The sequence below is a fragment of the Salmo trutta genome, chromosome 14, assembly GCF_901001165.1.
Source record: "Salmo trutta chromosome 14, fSalTru1.1, whole genome shotgun sequence".
NCBI classification, from domain to species: domain Eukaryota; kingdom Metazoa; phylum Chordata; class Actinopteri; order Salmoniformes; family Salmonidae; genus Salmo; species Salmo trutta.
Window position 1 is genome coordinate 19938160 of NC_042970.1, and position 20842 is coordinate 19959001.

Here is a 20842-nt window from a genome sequence, read left to right on the forward strand (position 1 = left end):
TATACAAAATATATTCATATGTCACCAAATAATTGATTTAAACACATGGTTTTGCAATGAAGGTCTATAGTAACTTCAACAGCACTCTCTGGGGTAGCACCATGGTGTAGCCGGGGGACAGCTAGCTTCAGTTTTCCTCTGGGTATATTGACTTCAATACAAAACCTAGGAGTCTCGTAGGCCTCATCCCCTTCCATAGACCTACATGGTAATTATGACCACTCCAGAGGACGACCTCCAACCAATCAAAGCTTTTGCAGCAGGAACTGACATGCTGTCCATCCAATCATAGGATTAGGATCAGAGAATAAACCTAATGTGTTGTATTGGGGTTGTGCCGCAGAGCATTATTGGGGGGGTTCTATGTGTTGAGAAACTTGCTGAAACTATTGGATATAGATTGAAAAGTGGTAGTTGAGCAGTTGGGATATTATTCAATTCAAATGAGTTTCTTCAAAATACAGGAGATGGAGGAATATTATAAATTGTTTTCCTGGTTTTAGAACTGTATTTTTGTGTCCAGTTAGTGCAATTTATTTCAATTTGCCTTGCTAACTTAAAATCAATTCAAATTGTATTTGTCACATGCGCCGAATACAACTGGTATAGACCTTACAGTGAAAAGCTTACTTAAAGGCCCTTAACCAATAATGCAGTTTTAAGTTTTAAAAAAAAGTGTTAAAGTATTTACAAAAATAAACAGAAGTAAATAAATAAATAAAAATAAAATATGGGGGTGGGGACAATGCAAATAGTACAGGTAGGCATTTGATTAGCTGGTCAGGAGTGTTATGGCTTGGGGGGTAGAAGTTGTTAAGAAGCCTTTTGGACCTAGACTTGGCGCTCCGGTAATGCTTGCCGTGCGGTAGCCTTCCTCTGACACTGCCTAGCATAGAGGTCCTGGATGGCAGGAAGCTTGGCCCCAGTGATGTACTGGTCTGTACGCACTACCCTCTGTAGTGCCTTGCGGTCGGAGACCGAGCAGTTGCCATACCAGGCAGTGATGCAACCAGTCAGGATGCTCTTGATGGTGCAGCTGTAGAACTTTTTGAGGATCTGAGGACCCATGCCAAATCTTTTCAGTCTCCTGAGGGGAATAGGCATTGTCGTGCCCTCTTCATGACTGTCTTGGTGTGTTTGGACCATGATAATTTATTGGTGATGTTGACACCAAGGAACTTGAAGCTCTCAAGCTGCTCCACTACAGCCCTGTTGATGAGAATGGGGACGTGCTCAGTCAACCTTTTCCTGTAGTCCACAATCATCTCCTTTGACTTGATCACATTGAGGGAGAGGTTGTTATCCTGGCACCACACTGCCAGGTCTCTGACCTCCTCCTTACAGGCTATCTCATCGTTGTTGGTGATCAGGCCTACCACTGTTGTGTCGTCGGCAAAGTTAATGATGGTGTTGCAGTCGTGCTTGGTCATGCAGTCATGGGTGAACAGGGAGGACAGGGGGGGACTGAGCACGCACCACTGAGGGGCCCCCATGTTGAGGATCAGCGTGGCAGATGTGTTGTTACCTACCCTTACCACCTGGGGGCAGCCCGTCAGGAAGTCCAGGATCCAGTTGCATAGGGAGGTGTTTAGTCCCAGGGTCCATAGCTTAGTGATGAACTTTGAGGGCACGATGGTGTTGAACGCTGCGCTGTAGTCAATGAATAGCATTCTCACGAAGGTGTTCCTTTCTTCCAGGTGGGAAAGCGCAGTGTGGAGTGCAATAGAGACTGCATCATCTGTGAATCTGTTGGGGCAGTATGCAAATTAGAGTGGTTCTAGGGTTTCTGGGATAATGGTGTTGATGTGAGCCTTTCAAAGCACTTCATGGCTGCAGACGTAAGTGCTACGGGTCGGTAGTCATTTAGGCAGGTTACCTTGGTGTTCTTGGGCACAGGGACTATGGTGGACTGCTTGAAACATGTTGGTATTACAGACTGAAAATGTCATAGAAGACACTTGCCAGTTGGTCAGTGCATGCTCTGAGTACACGTCCTGGTAATCCGTCTTGCCCTGCGGCATTGTGAATGTTAACCTGTTTAAAGGTCTTACTCACATCGGCTACGGAGAGCGTGATCACTCAGTCGTCCGAAACAGCTGATGCGCTCATGCCTTTTAGGTATTTTGTCTAACTGTTTTTGTTTTTTGTCTTCCCAGTCAAATCCTGTCCTGCACTGAAGTCAAGCCTCTGAACACCTCAACTCATGCCTCAACTCATGCCTCATACCCTCATTCATTCACGTGATTCCTTCCCAAAACAGTGTAAATTGCCCTCTCATGCCCATTCCCTATAATATTGTACTATAAATGTCTTTATTAAATGCTTTAAGTTAAAATAATTACTCTATGATGATTTTTGAAACACACTTTGATGTCTCGGTGGATTCCGTGACTATACCGCGCCAATACCGTCTCCCATCACCCTACATTTTTAAAGTCACCAGCCTCCACTGATGTACAATTAAATAATGTGTATTTGTCACCATGTGCGGTACAATTCAAAATTCCACTGGGTCAGAAGTTTACCTACACTAGGTTGACTGTGTCTTTAAACAGTTTGGAAAATTCTAGAAATGATGTCATGGCTTTAGAAGCTTCTGATAGGCAAATTGACATCATTTGAGTCAATTGGAGGTGTACCTGTGGATGTATTTCAAGGCCTACCTTCAAACTCAGTGCCTCTTTGCTTGATATCATGGGAAAATCAAAAGAAATCAGCCAAGTTGTAGACCTCCACAAGTCTGGTTCATCCTTGGGAGCAATTTCCAAACGCCTGAAGGTACCACGTTCATCTGTACAAACAATAGTACACAAGGATAAACACCATGGGACCATGCCAATGAGTCCTATATCAACATAACCTGAAAGGCCGCTCAGCAAGGATGAAGCCACTGCTCCAAAACCGCCATAAAAAAGCCAGACTACGGTTTGCAACTGCACATGGGGACAAAGATCATACTTTTTGGAGAAATGTCCTCTGGTCTGATGAAACAAAAATAGAACTGTTTGGCCATAATGACCATTGTTATGTTTGGAGGTAAAAGGGGGAGGCTTGCAAGCCGAAGAACACCATCCCAGTCGTGAAGCACGGGGGTGGCAGCATCATGTTGTGGGGGTGCTTTGCTGCAGGAGGGACTGGTGCACTTCACAAAATAGATGGCATCATGTAGGGAGGAAAATGATGTGGATATAGTGAAGCAACATCTCAAGACATCAGTCAGGAAGTTAAAACTTGGTCAGAAATGGGTCTTCCAAATGGACAATGACCCCAAGCATACTTCCAAAGTTGTGGCAAAATGGCTTAAGGACAACAAAGTCAAGGTATTGGAGTGGCCATCACAAAGCCCTGACCTCAATCTCATAGAAAATGTGTGGGCAGAACTGAAAAAGCGTGTGTGAGCAAGGAGGCCTACAAACCTGACTCAGTTACACCAGCTCTGTCAGGAGGAATGGGCCAAAATTCACCCAACTTATTGTGGGAAGCTTGTGGAAGGCTACCCGAAACATTTGACCCAAGTTAAACAAATTAAAGGCAATGCTACCAAATACTAATTGAGTGTATGTAAACGTCTGACCCACTGGAAATGTGATGAAAGAAATAAAAGCTATAATAAATCAAACATCATACCACTGCCCTCAACATCTTGAAATATCCAGCCCATTATCCTCTATGCTGCCCAGGATTTTATGTTGAAGCTCAGCTGCTGATGTGTCAACAGTCTCCAGAAATCCCCAAAATGACGCTGTGATGGTCAGATCTGTGGCGACATTATTTGCATCCCTTATCAGTCTCACATAGCGATAAACTTAGGTTAACCTCTCTAGGGGAGGTGGGATGAAATCGTCCCACACTATTCAACAGCCAGTGACAAATCAGAGCGTCAAATTTAAAACCACAAAATGTCATAATTCAAAGTTCTCAAACATAGGACTATTTTACACCATTTTATAGATACACTTCTCCTGAATCAAACCACGTTGTCCGATTTCCAAAAGGCTTTACAGCGAAAGCAAAACATTAGATTATGTTAGGAGAGTACATAGACACAAAAAAACACACAGCCATTTCCAAGCAACTAGCATGCATCACAAATACCCCAAACACAGCTAAATGCAGCACTAACCTTTGATGATCTTCATCAGATGACACTCCTATGACATTATGTTATACAATACATGCATGTTTTGTTCAATCAAGTTCATATTTATATCAAAAACCAGCTTTTTACATTAGCATGTGATGTTTAGAACTAGCATACCCACCGAAAACTTCCGGTGAATTTACTAAATTACTCACGATAAATGTTGACAAAATACATAACAATTATTTAAAGCATTATAGATACAGAACTCCTTTATGCAATCGCTATGTCCGATTTTAAAATAGCTTTTCGGCGAAAGCACATTTTGCAATATTCTGAGTACATAGCTCGGCCATCACGGCTAGCTAATTTGACACCCACCAAGTTTGGGACAACCTAAACTCAGAATTACTATTAGAAAAATTGGATTACCTTTGCTGTTCTTCGTCAGAATGCACTCCCAGGACTTCTACTTCAACAACAAATGTTGTTTTGGTTCCAAATAATCCATAGTTATATCTAAATACCGCCGTTTTGTTCGTGCGTTCAGGTCACTATCCGAAGGGTAATGCGCAAGCGCATTTCGTGACAAAAAACGTCAAAATATTCCATTACCGTACTTAGAAGCATGTCAAACGCTGTTTAAAATCCATTTTTATGCTACTTTTCTCGTAAAATAGCGATAATATTCCAACCGGGCAACGTTTTATTCATTCAAAGGCTGAAAGAAAAAAATTGAGAAGTCTCGTGAACGTGCATCTCAGTCTCACTGTCCCCAGGCTGACCACTTACAAACTCTGCTGCTGTACTTTGCCTAGAGACAGCAGACACCCCATTCCACTTTCTGGCGGCTTTAGAGAGCCAATGGAAGCCTTAGAAAGTGTCACGTTACAGCACAGATGCTGTAATGTCGATAGAGATGCAACAGAAGGACAACAAATTGTCAGACAGGGCACTTCCTGCATGGAATCTTCTCAGGTTTTGGCCTGCCATATGAGTTCTGTTATACTCACAGACACCATTCAAACAGTTTTAGAAACTTTAGAGTGTTTCCTATCCAAATCTACTAATTATGCATATTCTAGTTTCTGGGCAGGAGTAGTAACCAGATTAAATCGGGTACGTTTTTTATCCGGCCGTGAAAATACTGCCCCCTATACCACAACAGGTTAACTGGTCTACTTTGGATACATCCGGTGTGGTGTCCATAATATGATGCTAGCGAGACACCAGTCGACAACATCTGGTGAAATTGGATTGCGCGCAATTCAAATAAATAATCGTAATATTAAACATTCATGAACATACAAGTATGTTATTTCATTTAAAAGCTTAATTTCTTGTTAATCTAACTGCGTTGTCCGATTTACAATAAGCTTTACAGCGAAAGCATACCATGCGATTGTCTGAGGACGGCGTCCCACATCATCGTATTTTTCAACCAGCACAGGCTTCACATAATCACAAATAGCGATAAAATAAATCACTTACTTTTGAAAATATTCCTCTGTTCGCAAACCCAAGGGTCTCAGCTACAACATGAATGGTTGTTTTGTTAGATAAAATCCTTCTTTATATCCCAAAAAGTATGTTTAGTTGGCGCCATCAATTTCAGTAATCCACTCATTCAACATGCAGACAAATGAATCCAAAAAGCTACCGCTAAACTTCGTTCAAACAAGTCAAACTACATTTCTATTTAATCCTCAGGTAACCTAAAATGTAAATAAACTATAATATGTCATACGGAAAGAAGTATGGTCGATAGAAATGTAAAATTAGTAAGCGCACATCCTCTTCGTCGCGCACCGACAGACTTATTTTGAACTGGGAGTCTTTGTACAAAAACTCCCAATTCTTGCTAGTTTTTGAAGAAACAAGCCTGAAACAATGAACAAAGACTGTTGACATTTAGTGGAAGCCATAAGAATTGCAATCTGGGAGCCAGAATTACATATGACCCACAGCTTTCCATTATAAGACCCTGGGACCTCAACAAAAAACAAATTCTGGTTGGTTTTTCTTTGGACTTTTGCCTGCCATATCAATTGTGTTATAGTCTCAGACATTATTTTAACATTTCTAGAAACTTCAAAGTGTTTTCTATGCAATGCTATCAATTATATGCATGTCCTGGCTTCTGGGCCTGAGTAACAGGCAGTTTACTTTGGGCATATCAGTCAGGTGGAAATTCAGGAAAATAGACCCTAGCCCTAAGAAGTTTTAATGGGTCCTGTGGGGTGTTCTAAAAGATCATTCAGAACTGGGTCGTAAAATGACAGCAGTTCAATTATACTGAGAAATTCCCACTGTTGGCCTGCCCCAGCTTTTCACAGTGCCCTCTGAACGCCAAATTTCATGATGCAAATGTGAGAGTTACATTAACTATGCGCTCCAACACCTGTCACCAGAAATGTGTTGCGTTACACACGCCTCTCTCCATTTCTACATCAATAGTGCCATTGAGCTTCCATTGCACATACAGTCGTGGCCAAAAGTTTTGAGAATGACACAAATATTAATTTCCACAAAGTTTGCTACTTCAGTGTCTTTAGATATTTTTGTCATATGTTACTATGGAATACTGAAGTATAATTACAAGCATTTCATAAGTGTCAAAGGCTTTCTTGACAATTACATGAAGTTGATGCAGAGTCAATATTTGCAGTGTTGACCCTTCTTTTTCAAGACCTCTGCAATCCGCCCTGGCATGCTGTCAATTAACTTCTGGGCCACATCCTGACTGATGGCAGCCCATTCTTGCATAATCAATGCTTGGAGATTGTCAGAATTTGTGGGTTTTTGTTTGTCCACAAGTTCTCAATGGGATTAAGGTCTGGGGAGTTTCCTGGCCATGGACCCAAAATATCGATGTTTTGTTCCCCGAGCCACTTAGTTATCACTTTTGCCTTATAGCAAGGTGTTCCATCATGCTGGAAAAGGCATTGTTCATCACCAAACTGTTCCTGGATGGTTAGGAGAAGTTGCTCTCGGAGGATGTGTTGGTACCATTCTTTATTCATGGCTGTATTCTTAGCCAAAATTGTGAGTGAGCCCACTCCCTTAGCTGAGAAGCAACCCCACACATGAATGGTCTCAGGATGCTTTACTGTTGGCATGACACAGGACTGATGGTACCGCTCACCTTGTCTTCTCCGGACAAGCTTTTTTCCGGATGCCCCAAACAATCCAGAAAGGGGATTCATCAGAGAAAATGACATAACCCCAGTCCTCAGCAGTCCAATCCCTGTACCTTATGCAGAATATCAGTTTGTCCCTGATGTTTTTCCTGGAGAGGTGGCTTCTTTGCTGCCCTTCTTGACACCAGGCCATCCTCCAAAAGTCTTTGCCTCACTGTGCGTGCAGATGCACTCACACCTGCCTGCTGCCATTCCTGAGCAAGCTCTGTACTGGTGGTGCCCCGATCCCGCAGCTGAATCAACTTTAGGAGACGGCCCTGGCGCTTGCAGGACTTTCTTGGGCGCATGGCAAAGAGGGACTTTGCAATTAATTGCAATTCATCTGATCACTCTTCATAACCTTCTGGAGTGTATGCAAATTGCCATAATATAAACTGAGGCAGCAGACTTTGTGAAAATTAATATTTGTGTCATTCTCAAAACCTTTGGCCATGACTGTATACCAAACAGGCACCCATGTGAATCTGGGATGTCTCATGACATGCTATTTTGGATGTTAGATGGTGCCAATCTCTCACCCCATTCACCCATGCATCAGAGAAGAAAGGGACACTCTGATCTCTAAACAGCCAGCAAGGCTCACAATACGCGCAACCTAGCTTGGCTGAATAACATAGCCATGTACGTGGTAATTTGATTCCAGCCTTGGTTGTAGTGGTGTAATACGACTCGGAAAAACACCGCCATCTCTTGGGAATGGGCCAGTAGGCTTACACGAGCCTAATGCAATAACGTGCCGTTTAACTTTTGCATCCACATTTGTTGCATAATGCTCCCTGTCAGCTGGATAGGTAAAAAGGCCGTCTGTCCCACTTCTACCTGTTTCCTCAGCCACCACGATTCTAGCCTCACTTTGCTCCTCTTCCTCCCTGCCCGGCCTGGGGATAGATTGTCTAGCCTGGCTTGTGCTCAGGGTCGTATCCGCCGATACCTGACAACCTGTATCCTCCTCTGTCAAAGTTGCTTCTTCTGGCACGATGGAACAGCTTGGCCTTGGCTCACTTGACCCGCTAAAAGCTGCTGCTGGCGATGATAAACCTACATCCTCTTCTGGTCTCGCTACATTGCTTGTGCTAGCAATGGCTGCACATGAACTGCATTTGAAAAAGGAATCTAATTTAACTAACTTTGATACCTCCTTTGCTTTCTCATTTTTGGCCTTACTCTTTTGGGCTCCACTTTTGTGTTGATACATTGTTGATTTTTAAATCCATAATTTTCTATTCTCGACTTTCTCTCTTTCTCTCTTTTTCAGCCATTGTCTCTTGATAGCTAGCTCAACTGTTGCTTAAAACGATGACAGAAACAACAATGCTTTGGAGAGTATTTGCACAATGAATCCCAGAATGCATTTCATTATTTTAACATGGTATTGAAACTATTGAATAATATGATTTATTTAGCTAATTAAATTTGATTTATTGTCATCAACACAGTAAAATATCATGCTGACTTATGTAGTGGCAAAAAAACATTTTGTTGGTGAAACCATCAGTGGGATCATTTATCATATAGCTTACGTTAAAGAAAGATCTTCTCATCAAATCATAGACATGATGGACCCGTGTTAACAATTAATACTTGGGCATGGTGGGGTGGTATTCAAATTACATAGGCGGCCGGTGGCTCTGCAGATCCGGGCCGTCACTGGGCCCATGTGCGTCCCGGGCCCTGGTGCGACTGCACCGGCTAAAGCTACGCCACTGGCTGAGAGGGTCACCAAAACTAATAGGTATTTTGGTTTCAGTGCATTTTCTTTAAAAAAATTATATAGCCTATCAATGTGTAGGCATACTGTGTAATAAAATCAATAATTAAATAAAGGTTAAATAAAAAAATGCAAATGATTTTGCACTAAAAACGTGAATGTGTTTTTACAGAGCATACAACTATGCCGACAGCCATCAGTGGACAAAGGGCGGGACAACGGGCCGCAACAAAAAAATGCATGGTTGCCAAGAAAGCAATTAGTTTTGCTAGATTCTTAAAATGTGTACGCAGCATTTGTGTGTTTTAATTCTTAATTGATCTACCATTTCTATCATAGGCCACTGTGATCGATGGGGGCTCAGGGTGGTACCACTCTGCTCATCTGATGAAGGTGCACATGGATCAGATTCAAACTTTGAAGACCGAGATCGAGTCATTGAAGCCAGACCAGCAGAAAGAGAAAAATTTTCTGAGGGCAGAGATACGGGCGACAGCTGATGCATTGGTCCAGAGCCAGGAGGCATTGGCGGAGAGTCAGGCGGACAATGACACATTGAAGAGGGCGAGGAATGAGATGGAGTCACAGTCCATGCCAGGCACACCTGTGAGCTCTGGAACTCCACCTCCGACAGGCAGAGTCAACGTACATGACGGGTTCATCAGCTCGTCAGTTCACCCTGACATTTCCATTACTCTTCTGACAACAGAACTTGACCAACTGCTCACCAGGTACAGCAAGGGCCGCCCGGACCGGTATGCTGTTCTGCTATTCCAAGGAGATGTAACAGAAGAGAGATACCACGAGTGGGCACAGGATACCAACTGGGATGGATCCCGAGGCAAATGTGGCTTACCAGTGAACCTCCGGGTGTTCATCATTAATACTGTGTCTCAGAAGTTTATGTTCATGACTGATGCAACCCGAAAAAGCATTAAAGACAGAGTTAATGAGTACTTGAAGTCACTGAGAAAGTCTGGACATGACCTGCTCTCCCTTATGTAAGGAATTTGGCACTTTCCCATGTCTACTACAGTATGTACTGTAGGCTATGTTAACTTATAAGACTGCACAGTAGCCTAATAAACAAATGCAGGTGGCTTATATCTTCAAAATGTTTTAAATGCTTTATTATCCAAATGTAAAAACATAAACTGTACAGTACTGTATTTCTTCATCAGCTTCTTTATGCTTCGTTAATAAAATAATGATAAAAATAGTCTTTCAAAATGCAGATGTTTATTTTGTTATGGATCCATAACAAATTACTATGGGAATAAATATCAGTGAATTACAGAAATATTGGAACAGAATTATCTAATGAAGGTAAACAAATGGTTGCTTACTGGAAAATACTCTATCAAACACACACACGGTCACGTTGTACAGCCCCATTTTGGCTATTAGCAGGTAGCTGGAAAATTCTACCGTCAAATGTATTCTTTTGTTAGGTTGGCTGTATCACAACCGACCGTGATTGGTTGCAATTTCAGTATAATCCACCAGAAAAGACATAACAAATAATACAACAAAAAGTATTATTATTATTATCTATCACATCCGACCGTGATTGGGAGTCCCATAGGGCGGCGCACAATTGGCCCAACGTTTCTCTCCCTCTAAAAACAGAAATAAATGTTTTGGCCTTTACAAATAATATTTTGGCCTTTATTTAGATTACTTTATTATTTTTTTTAAACGAAATAACCTCCAAAATATCATTATATATTATCAAGTTGATGGCACCGTCATATTGCCGGCACCTACATAAAGCTGAGTGACTCACTCATTCATGGCTTCAGATCAAAATAAATAAGTACCAACATTCTTTCTGATGGTCTTTAATAAATACATGTTTTGTTATCCTGACACTTTTATGCAGGGTTAAATGAATATGTGGCCACCAGTCAGATTTTGACAGCAATGCTAAAAAAATGACAGATACATTCAAAATGAGAGGCTACAAGGACAAAACTCTTGATGATGCAATGATGAAAATTTCTCAAAAACCAAGAGAGGAATTACTAAAAACTCAAATAAAGAAGAAAAATAACAATGCAACCGTCTTTTGCACTAAGTACACTAAGGGTTGGGAGAAAATGAAAGCAATCCTGAAAAAGCACTGGCATATTCTGCAATCAGACAAAAAAATCGCACACCTCTTCAACGAGGTGGTGGTCTATAAGCATGGTCGCAATATTGGAGATAGTTTGGTGAGATCTGACATGCCCCCTGAGCCTACTCAGACACTCTTGACACCTATCCCAAATGGTAACTACAAATGTGGCTCATGTGCACAGTGCAATAGCACTATAAAAACGTCTTTCTTCAGACACCCTCATACAGGTCGAAAGATCCCTGTTAGGGGTATCATCTCATGCAAGACCAAGGGAGTAATCTATCTCATCACCTGTTCATGTGGAAAAGCCTACGTAGGACAAACGAAAAGACAATTAAAACAACACATAGCTGAACACCGCAGCTCAATCAGGTGAAAGAACATTGACTATCCAATAACAGCTCACTTTGTTGAAGCTAACCATCCCATCTCCTCTCTCAAATACACAGGCATTGAGCATGTTGCTCTACCAAGGAGAGGAGGTAACATCGAGATCCTACTGCTACAAAGAGAGGCTTACTGGCTTACTACCTAAAACAGTGACCCCTAGTGGTCTGAATATTGACTTTGATCTCAGGCCCTTATGAACACATTTTTCCTTTATGAACAAGTCTTATAAATTGAAAAATTATTTTTACTGCTTATTAGCGTACACCTAATATGTTCCCCCTGTTGATGATGCTCATTATATATTAAGGTTGAACCATAAGATTACATGTAACAAAAATTAAATGAAATATGAAATTATGTGAAATTGAATGAAACAATAATGTATGTTGATGCCAATATGATGTACAATATTCCATTATGTTTCTATATGATAACAATAGCGTAATATATTTAATATGCCATATACTATTTTAACAGTTTCACAAATTCATTTTAATTAACTTAATCATTATGACACACCCCTCACTATTGTCATTGGTTACACTAATTGCACTGTTTGTCTACATAACCTGGTTCAAGTATTCATGACATTACCCTGAGGAAGACACAGTGATGCCGAAACGTTGGTAAGTACCCATTAAATTGCTGGGAGTTCATACATGGAGTGCGTGACTTTCTTTATTTTGACAGGTTATCCTGACATGGACACCATGAACAGTATTATAATAGCCCTCCCGATTGGCGCAGCGGTCTAAGACACTGCGTCACAGTGCAAAATGCATTGCTACAGATGCAGGTTCGATACCTGTGCCGGGAGGTTGATATGTAATTATTGTCGGTCACGTCATTGGATTTATTTTTTCCCGATATACTGTGGGCCTACCGTAGGCGACATGAGTCTCACTAGTGTTGAGTAATGTGCTGTTAAAAGTTGTGTAGGTCTTATTTATTTAAAGAGCAGCTCTAGACCCCAGGTGGTCAACTATTTTAGCACCGTTTTGTTAAAAAGTTAAAAACACATGAAATAACACACCCAGAGTGTAACGTGGGTCGTCTAAAGGGGACCAAGGCGCAGCGTGTAGAGTGCTCATATTTCCTTTTATTAATGAAACACTTAACAAAAACAACAAAACGACCACCAACAGTTCCGTCAGGTAACACATACAAAACGGAAAACAACTACCCACAAAAACCCAGGAAGAAAAACCCCTACTTAAATATGATCTCCAATCAGAGGCAACGAAGACCAGCTGCCTCCAATTGGAGATCAACCCCAAAAACAACAACATAGAAATAGAAAACCTAGAACACAAACATAGAAATAGAAAACATAGAAAAACACACAAAAAAACCTGTCACGCCCTGACCTACTCTACTATAGAAAATGACACCTTACTAGAGTCAGGACGTCACAGTACCCCCCCCCCCCCTCAAAGGTGCAGACTCCGAATGCAACAAACCAACAAAAAAACAAAAGGGAGGGTAGGGAGGGTGATAATTGTCTATGGCGGCTCAAATGCAGTCCACATAACCTTAACCTCCAGCATAGGAGGCGGCTCCGGTTCTGGGTGTACTCCCCGCTCCACCCGCTGATCCTTCTGCTTTTTTACCACCTGACCGTGGATTGACGTCGAAGGAACCGGACTGTAGATCATTGCTGGAGGTTCTGGGCTGCGGGCCGCCGCTGGAGGTTCTGGGCTGCGGGCTGCCGCTGGAGGTTCTGGGCTGCGGGCCGCCGCTGGACGTTCTGGGCTGCGGACCGCCGCTGGAGGTTCTGGGCTGCGGACCGCCGCTGGAGGTTCTGGGCTGCGGACCGCCGCTGGAGGTTCTGGGCTGCGGACCGCCGCAGGAGGTTCAGGGCTGCGGACCGCCGCCGAACACTCCGGGCTGCGGACCGCCGCCCGAGTTTGCGGGCTGCGGACCGCCGCTGGAGGCTCCGGGCTGGAGAGCGTCGCTGGAGGCTCCGGAATGGGGAGCGTCGCTGGAGGCTCCGGACTGGGCAGCGTCGCTGGAGGCTCCGGACTGGGGAGCGTCGCTGGAGGCTCCGGAATGGGGAGCGTCGCTGGAGGCTCCGGACTGGGCAGCGTCGCTGGAGGCTCCGGACTGGGGAGCGTCGCTGGAGGCTCCGGACTGGGGAGCGTCGCTGGAGGCTCCGGACTGGGGAGCGTCGCTGGAGGCTACGGACTGGGGAGCGTCGCTGGAGGCTCCGGACTGAAGAGCGTCGCTGGAGGCTCCGGACTGAAGAGCGTCGCCGGAGGTTCCGGACTGGGAGGCGTCATACTAGGTTCCGGACTAGTAACCGTTGCTGCTGGCTCCATGCCATGGATCATCTCTACAGGTTCCGCGCCCTGGATCATCACTGGAGGCTTCTTACCATAGATTATCTCTACAGGTACCAGGCCATGGATCATCCTACAGGCTTCGTGCCAGGGTTTATCCCTACAGGCTCCGGACCATTTATAATCCCTCCAGGTTTTTTGCCAAGGATTATCTCTACAGGTTCCGGGCCATGGATTACCTCTGCAGGCTTCGTGCCTTGGAATATCCCAACAGGCTCCGGGCCATGGATCATCACTAGAGGGTTAATCATCTCTACAGGCGTCGGACCATCGATTATCACTGGAACTGGTCTTACCGGACTGGGGAGACGCACTGCGGAACCAGTGCTCAAAGCAGGCACCGGCCTTACTGGGCTATGGATGCGAACTGGAGGGAGAGTGCGAAGAACAGGCACAGGACGTACTGGATGATGGAGGCACACTGGAGGGAGAGCGCGAGGAGCAGGCACAGGACATACTGTGCTATGGAGGCGCACTGGAGAGAGAGTGCGAGAGGCAGGCACATGCTCACCACAAAAAGCACGAGTAGTCATTGTGCATCACAGGAGGCTGCTGTGGGGAGGACAGCTCATAATAATGGCTGGAAAGGAGTAAATGGAATGGCATCAAACACAAGGAAACCATATGTTTGATTTATTTGATATCATTCCACTAATTCCGCTCCAGTCATTACCACAAGCCCGTCCTCCCCAATTAAGGTGCCAGCAACCTCCTGTGTTGTGCATAGAGTTGTATGGTTAGTTAAACTTTTAAGTCAATGTTTTTTGTTTGGCATACATTTTAATGTGAAAAATCTGAGTCTAAGCGTTATTCCGTTACTGCGGAATTACCCAGCCATGTTCCCTGGAGATCTAATTGTGTACAAACTGTGAAGTAATGTGCTAGTCTGTTCCTGTTCCTGTTTACAGCGGCGGCTGCTGCTGCTGCTGTTCAGAGGCCACCTGGGGTCTAGAGCTGGACCCCTTCTGGTTACTCATGAGGCACGTATCCCATGCTGCTAAACACTATCTAGGCTACATGCCGATGCTCCATCTTAAAAGCCCCCACAGTCTACTCCTTAGAGACTCAACATATGGAGGAATGACCGTGTAGTGCAGAAATGTATTCACAGTGCATTCTATTTCATGTGTAAAACTCCAGACAAAAAAAATCGGTATATAGGCAACCGAGAGAATTTCAACCAGGGGATTTCTGTCACAACATCCACAGAAGGTGGCGCCTCTCCTCGGTCGAGCGGCGCTCGGCGGTCGTCGTCACCGGCCTACTAGCTGCCACCGATCTGTGTTTCAGTGTCTGTTAGTTATGTCTGTTTTGTGATTGCACCTGTTTTGTGTTTGTCATTAGTGGGGGGTATTTAGTCTGTCTGTGTTTAGCTAGGATTCGTGCGGGATTGTTCTGTGTTACGTGTGGTGTTACGTTTATTGTATAGGCATTATGGTTGCCGGGCTGCGCCCCGTCTGCCTTTTGAGCGGAGCTTCGGTTAAGTCATTTTTTGACTGTTATGCTCTCAGCCATATATGGATCTTGCCATGGAATTATTAAATTAAGTTTGTTCCAACGGACCTCAGTCTCCTGCGCTTGACTCACTCCTTAAACGGTTCATCCCGCTCGTGACAATTTCAGAGTTGTGTGTGTGTGTCCTTCCAGTTACTGGCAGCCGCAGCCCTTGTGCCCAGCGTCATTTCATTTCAATGAGCATGGGCTTAATGTGTCACGTCATTGTGCTTCAACAGCTGCAATTAAAATAGCTAGTTTCTGATCTCACATCCCTGTTAGCTACCTCACAGGGTTGTAGCAACAGATTTGGAGGCTTATTGTCATGGGTTGATTATTGAATTTGACATACATATTAACTTGTGTCTAAGAATATGATAATGCAGAACGTCATAGTGGTTATGGGAATCTCTCCAAATAAATACATGAAAAAGAAAATGTGTTAATGTATGACAGTTCATAACTATATTGATTTTGGATAAGAGTAGATCTCTAATTAAAGACTAGGTCTCTAAATCCCCAAATTCTGGGACTTGCTTTACCTGTTTAAAATAATTGTTGTGATAGTTGAACCACTTGATTGGTAGAAGTTATTTATATTCTTATTTCAGATTTGAGACGCAGAGAAGAAGAGGAAGACTTCATAAAACCTTTCAGATTTAAATAGCAGAAAAATAGACTAAGATTTCAAACACTAACTTGTTGTTGGGAAAGTGAATAGCAGAGTAGAAGATTTTATGCGCGCTAACTTTTTGTCTAACTTCTTGGGAAAGTGGACAGAATTTCAGTTTTTTTTTAAAGTTCGAGATGTTTATTTTTATGCTGTTACTAAAACAGCTATATTGTAAGAATGGTAGAATATATTTTGATTCTGATTTCATATTTGAATTGCAGAGAAGTAACGTAAGATTTCATATGCAATAACTGTTTGTCTAACTTGTTTGGAAAGTGGTCAAAGTAGCTGGTTTGTGTCAAAAGTTGCATTGTTCATAGTGAATGGAATGTTGGAAGTCATGTGACTTTTTAATAATAGGGAGCACTATAATGTTTAAAAAAGTCCCTTTAAAGTGAATGAAGATGGACAAAAAAAGCACAAAAAGCTTAATAGTTTAAAAAGTATAAAACATATCAAAAAGTTGTGTAAGCACACTATTCCAGACAGGTCTGTACATGTTAAAGTGTGAATTAGATTTTTTTGCTTAAATGGTGTAAAAGGAGCAGGCTGTTAAATAATAACAAGTCAGAAATATGACAAAGATTTAGAATGGGACATTTGCTATCGCAAGTCTCATTAATTACACGAAAAATAAAAAGTTGTATGACTGTTATAGTACTATATCAACTGGAATGTGTGGCCAGAAATAGTCAAGCATTACACAAAACAAGTAATGATAATTAATAGCATGACTGATTGTGGGAGTCATTCTAAAACTAATCTGCCACGGCATAAAAGGAAGTGTCAGTCATTGGGATGACTGCTTGATGACAGCCTGAGTGTCAAACTTCTCATCCTTAATCAGCTTCCCAGTTGTTCTTATCATGGAGACAGAGGGTGCTCACTTTCCTAAAGAAAATAATAATAAATACACTGTTTAAATATGCTATATATTGTCAGTGGCTTAACAAACGTAAAGCTTTTTGATGCAACTGTTTTACGGGTGTTGAAGCTGCGGTATATAGCTGCGCTTCTTAACACCTGCCTGCTTAACCCGGAAGCCACCAATGTGTCGGAAGAAACACTGTTCAACTGACAACGGAGGTCAGCCTGCAGGCGCCCAGCCCGCCACAAGGAGTCGCTAGAGCGCTATGAGCAAAGTAAAGCCCCCCCGGCCAAACCCTCCACTAACCCGGACGACGCTTGGCCAATTGTGCACCGCCCTATGGGGCTCGCCATCACGGCCGGTTGTGATACAGCCCGGGATCAAACCCGGGCCTTAGACCGCTTGCACCACTCGGGAGGCCCATAGGCGCTGTCTTTTGATGAGCATGCAACATCGCTGCACAGTTCGCAGCATCAGCACCATGAGGAGGTTGATTGGGAAATAGCCTGGTCTCACAGCCTAAGCAGCGTCGTCCGGGTTTGGCCGGGGTAGGCCATCATCGTAAATAAGAATTTGTTCTTAACTGACTTGCCTAGTTAAATTAAGGTCTCCAGGCCCATCCCTCAGCGTTTTACCAAAACAGAGGCGGGGTGCCCGTTTTGTCATTGTTTCATATGTGGATTTGCCCTTTAAACAGCTGCATATTATCAAGATAGCAAAGTGTCACCAACAAAAGGTAAACAATATGCCTATAGCAAATGCAGCATATGACATAAATTTTTCACATGTAAATAGCACTTTTCAGTAGTGCTCAAAGCATGCCATTCCATGAGCGCAGCATTTATGTTTCAACTCGAATCAATGAGCCCAATCAGTCCTCCATGACAACAAAATCATAAACAACAGAGTAGGGCTGGCTAATAAGTCCTTCGTTTTTGGGTTAGATAAAATACTATATATATATATTTTATCTAACCCAAAAACGAAGGACTTATTAGCACTACTGAAAAGTGCTATTTACATGTGAAAAATGTATGTCATATGCTGCATTTGCTATAGGCATATTGTTTACCTTTTGTTGGTGACACTTTGCTATCTATATTTATGTTTTACTATGTTACGTTTTAATTTTGTTTAAACCTTTATTTAATCAGGCAACAAATTTTTATTTTACAATGACGGCCTACCCCGGCCAAACCCTCCCCTAACCCAGACGACACTGGGTCAATTGTGCACCGCCCTATGGGACTCCTGATCACGGCCGGTTGTGATACAGCCAGGGATCGAACCAGGGACTGCAGTGACGCCTCTAGCACTGAGATGCAGTGTCTTAGACTACTGTGCGGTCACTAAAATGAGTATGATATGTTAGGTTTAGTATGGTTACATAAGACAGAAGGTTACTTAAGGTAAAAACGAAAGTAGGGTGGTTGGGTTGGCATGTAACGCGAACGTCTAGCAACCCAAAGGTTGCAAGTTCAAATTTCATCACGGCCAACTTTAGCATTTTAGCAACTTTGCACCTACTTACTACTTTTTTAGCTACTTTGCAACTACTTAACATGTTAGCTAAGTCTTCCCCTAACTTTAACCCTTTAACCTAACTCCTAACCTTAACCCTAACCCCTAGCTTAAGTAACGTTAGCTACCAAGCTAACATTAGCCACAACAAATGTGTAACATATATGGTTCGCAAATTTGTAACATTGTAAAAAATTGCAATTCGAAACACATCATACAAAATGATGAGGGACGTCCACAACTTTATAAAAACAATACGAAACATAACATTTCATATTCATTGGAGTCAGTGGCGGTTCTAGACCATTTCAACTGGGGGGGCCAAGCTGGGGCCAGTTGTACTGTTAGAGGGGCCAGTTACATTAGACATTGTTGTTGTCATAACGTTTTCTTCACTGCATTGCAGGCATTAGCAGGCAAAATACCATGTTCATAATCATTAGTGTTCCGCGTTGCCACTGTCTAATAACGGATGTAAAAAAATAACGATAGCAAAAATTATTTATGTAAAAATTATTTCATACTTCACATTTAGAGGGGCCACAAGGGGGTCCAAAATTGTTGTCACAAGGGCACTGGCCCCTTGTGAGGTTGTTGGACGGTGTGCCAAAAAGTTGATAGCCTACATCTGAACATGCCACTGGAATCTTTGTATATACCGGTTATTTTACAATCAAATGACATTTTTCTCATCTGCATTGCCATGTTGCCATGCCAGGAGATTGACTATTAAATATAAAACGGAGTGAAGTAAAGAGCCTAGAGACAGAACATTTCAACCTGGACTCAAGGGTAAGGTGCGATGCTGTTTATTAGGCTATATAACTTTTTGCAACAGAGATATTGACGAAACTGTAGCCCTCAGATTTACAAAAGTATAGGCTACTTCACGATGTTCTTCACTAGGCTGTTCAAACCCAGTGCCGTGCGCGTCGTTTACAATAGGCGAGCATGGTAAATATAAATTTGACACCAAACAGTTTCGAGCAGTCTAGTCTATCATAATTGTTGGCATGTGGACTAATATGTTGTTGAGTTGTGTTCTTACACTCGTACAGTCATGCCATATGAGAGATGTATGACTGCGCATGTGCGAAAATAAATAAAGTGCATTTTCCCCCGTTCTGGTTAAGACACCAATGATGAACATGTGTGTTTATTCCTCCGTTAAGTAAACCGGTATTCCTGTCCTGAAGATGTTAGCACCAACAATAATGCGTAAATTCTGGTGCACCGTTCTCCTTCACTTTATCAGCAAAAATCGCAAGCATTAGGCTATAAACATGAAATAACGGCACTATTAACCTAGTTAGATTTCATAGGCCATTCAATATAATTAACATGTGTTTGAAAAAAAGTGATTTTCGGATAAAGAATAGGCTACGATTCCCAAATAAACACATTCTGCATGCAAAAGTAGTTATCAGCTTTACAAAAGATTTCAGTGGGGAACAGAGAAAATTCATTAGTGAGCTCAACTCCCTGATAGACAACTCAAAATGCGTGAACTTACCTTAGTAGCAAATTTCTCAAACCTAGAATCCCGTGACTTTTTCCACTCGACTGTTCACATTAGGATGTAACTGCAAATATGATGCTATTTCTACTTAGTACTTTTTTCTAGGGAAATTCCAGCGCTCCTTTGTACCATCGGTTGTGCCTCGCGCGTCGAGTTCAGCTCGGGAGGGAATGAGAGGCGGAATTAAAGTATGCACAAGAGGATGGAACACGCGTGAGTGGGGGGCATAGTGGAGCGAATTAGAACGAGTTCATCTGATTTACATCTAATGGGAGGGGTACATTCAGGGTTGGGTAGGTTGCTTTCTAAATGTAACCCTTTACAGTTACTAGTTACCTGTCCAAAATTGTAATCGGTAACGTCACTTTTGTATTACCCCAAACCCGGTAACGTAATCTGATTACATTCAGTTACTTTTAGATTACTATCTCCTTAAGAGCCATTAGAAGAAGAAAATAATGTGTGTTACCAGTTCAACGAAATCTATTGCAGAATAAATCAATGTTAAAGTTTACATAGCTGGCTATATATGGATGTTAAATGTTACTTTATGGGTTGTTAGGTAGGCTTCTTCTAACCCATCACTTTCTACTACATATAATAATAAAAATCAAAGTCTATCAGAATTCCAGTCATTCCAATAAATGTTATACCCCTTGATCTTCAGGAATAGGACTTGGAAATATGGAAGTATAGATTAGCCAAATTGTTTTACCTGAGCATAACCCAAAAACGAAGGACTTATTAGCCAGCCCTACTCTGTTGTTCATGATTTTGTTGTCATGGAGGACTGATTGGGCTCGTTGATTCTAGTTGAAATATAAATGCTGCGCTCATGGAATGGCATGCTTTGAGCACTACTGAAAAGTGCTATTTACATGTTAAAAATTAATGCCATATGCTGCATGTTTACCTTTTTGTTGATGACAC

General features: G+C 42.5%; 1 protein-coding gene across 1 annotated transcript in view; it reads right to left on the reverse strand.

The window, feature by feature from the left end:
• LOC115207568 (caM kinase-like vesicle-associated protein) overlaps positions 1–20066 on the reverse strand; it is a 99498-nt gene extending 79432 nt beyond the window's left edge. Inside the window, exon 1 of the mRNA XM_029774773.1 lies at positions 19907–20066. The gene's annotated coding sequence lies outside the window, so the exon portion shown is untranslated. The remainder of the gene's footprint in view (positions 1–19906) is intronic.
• Positions 20067–20842: the final 776 nt, after the last annotated feature.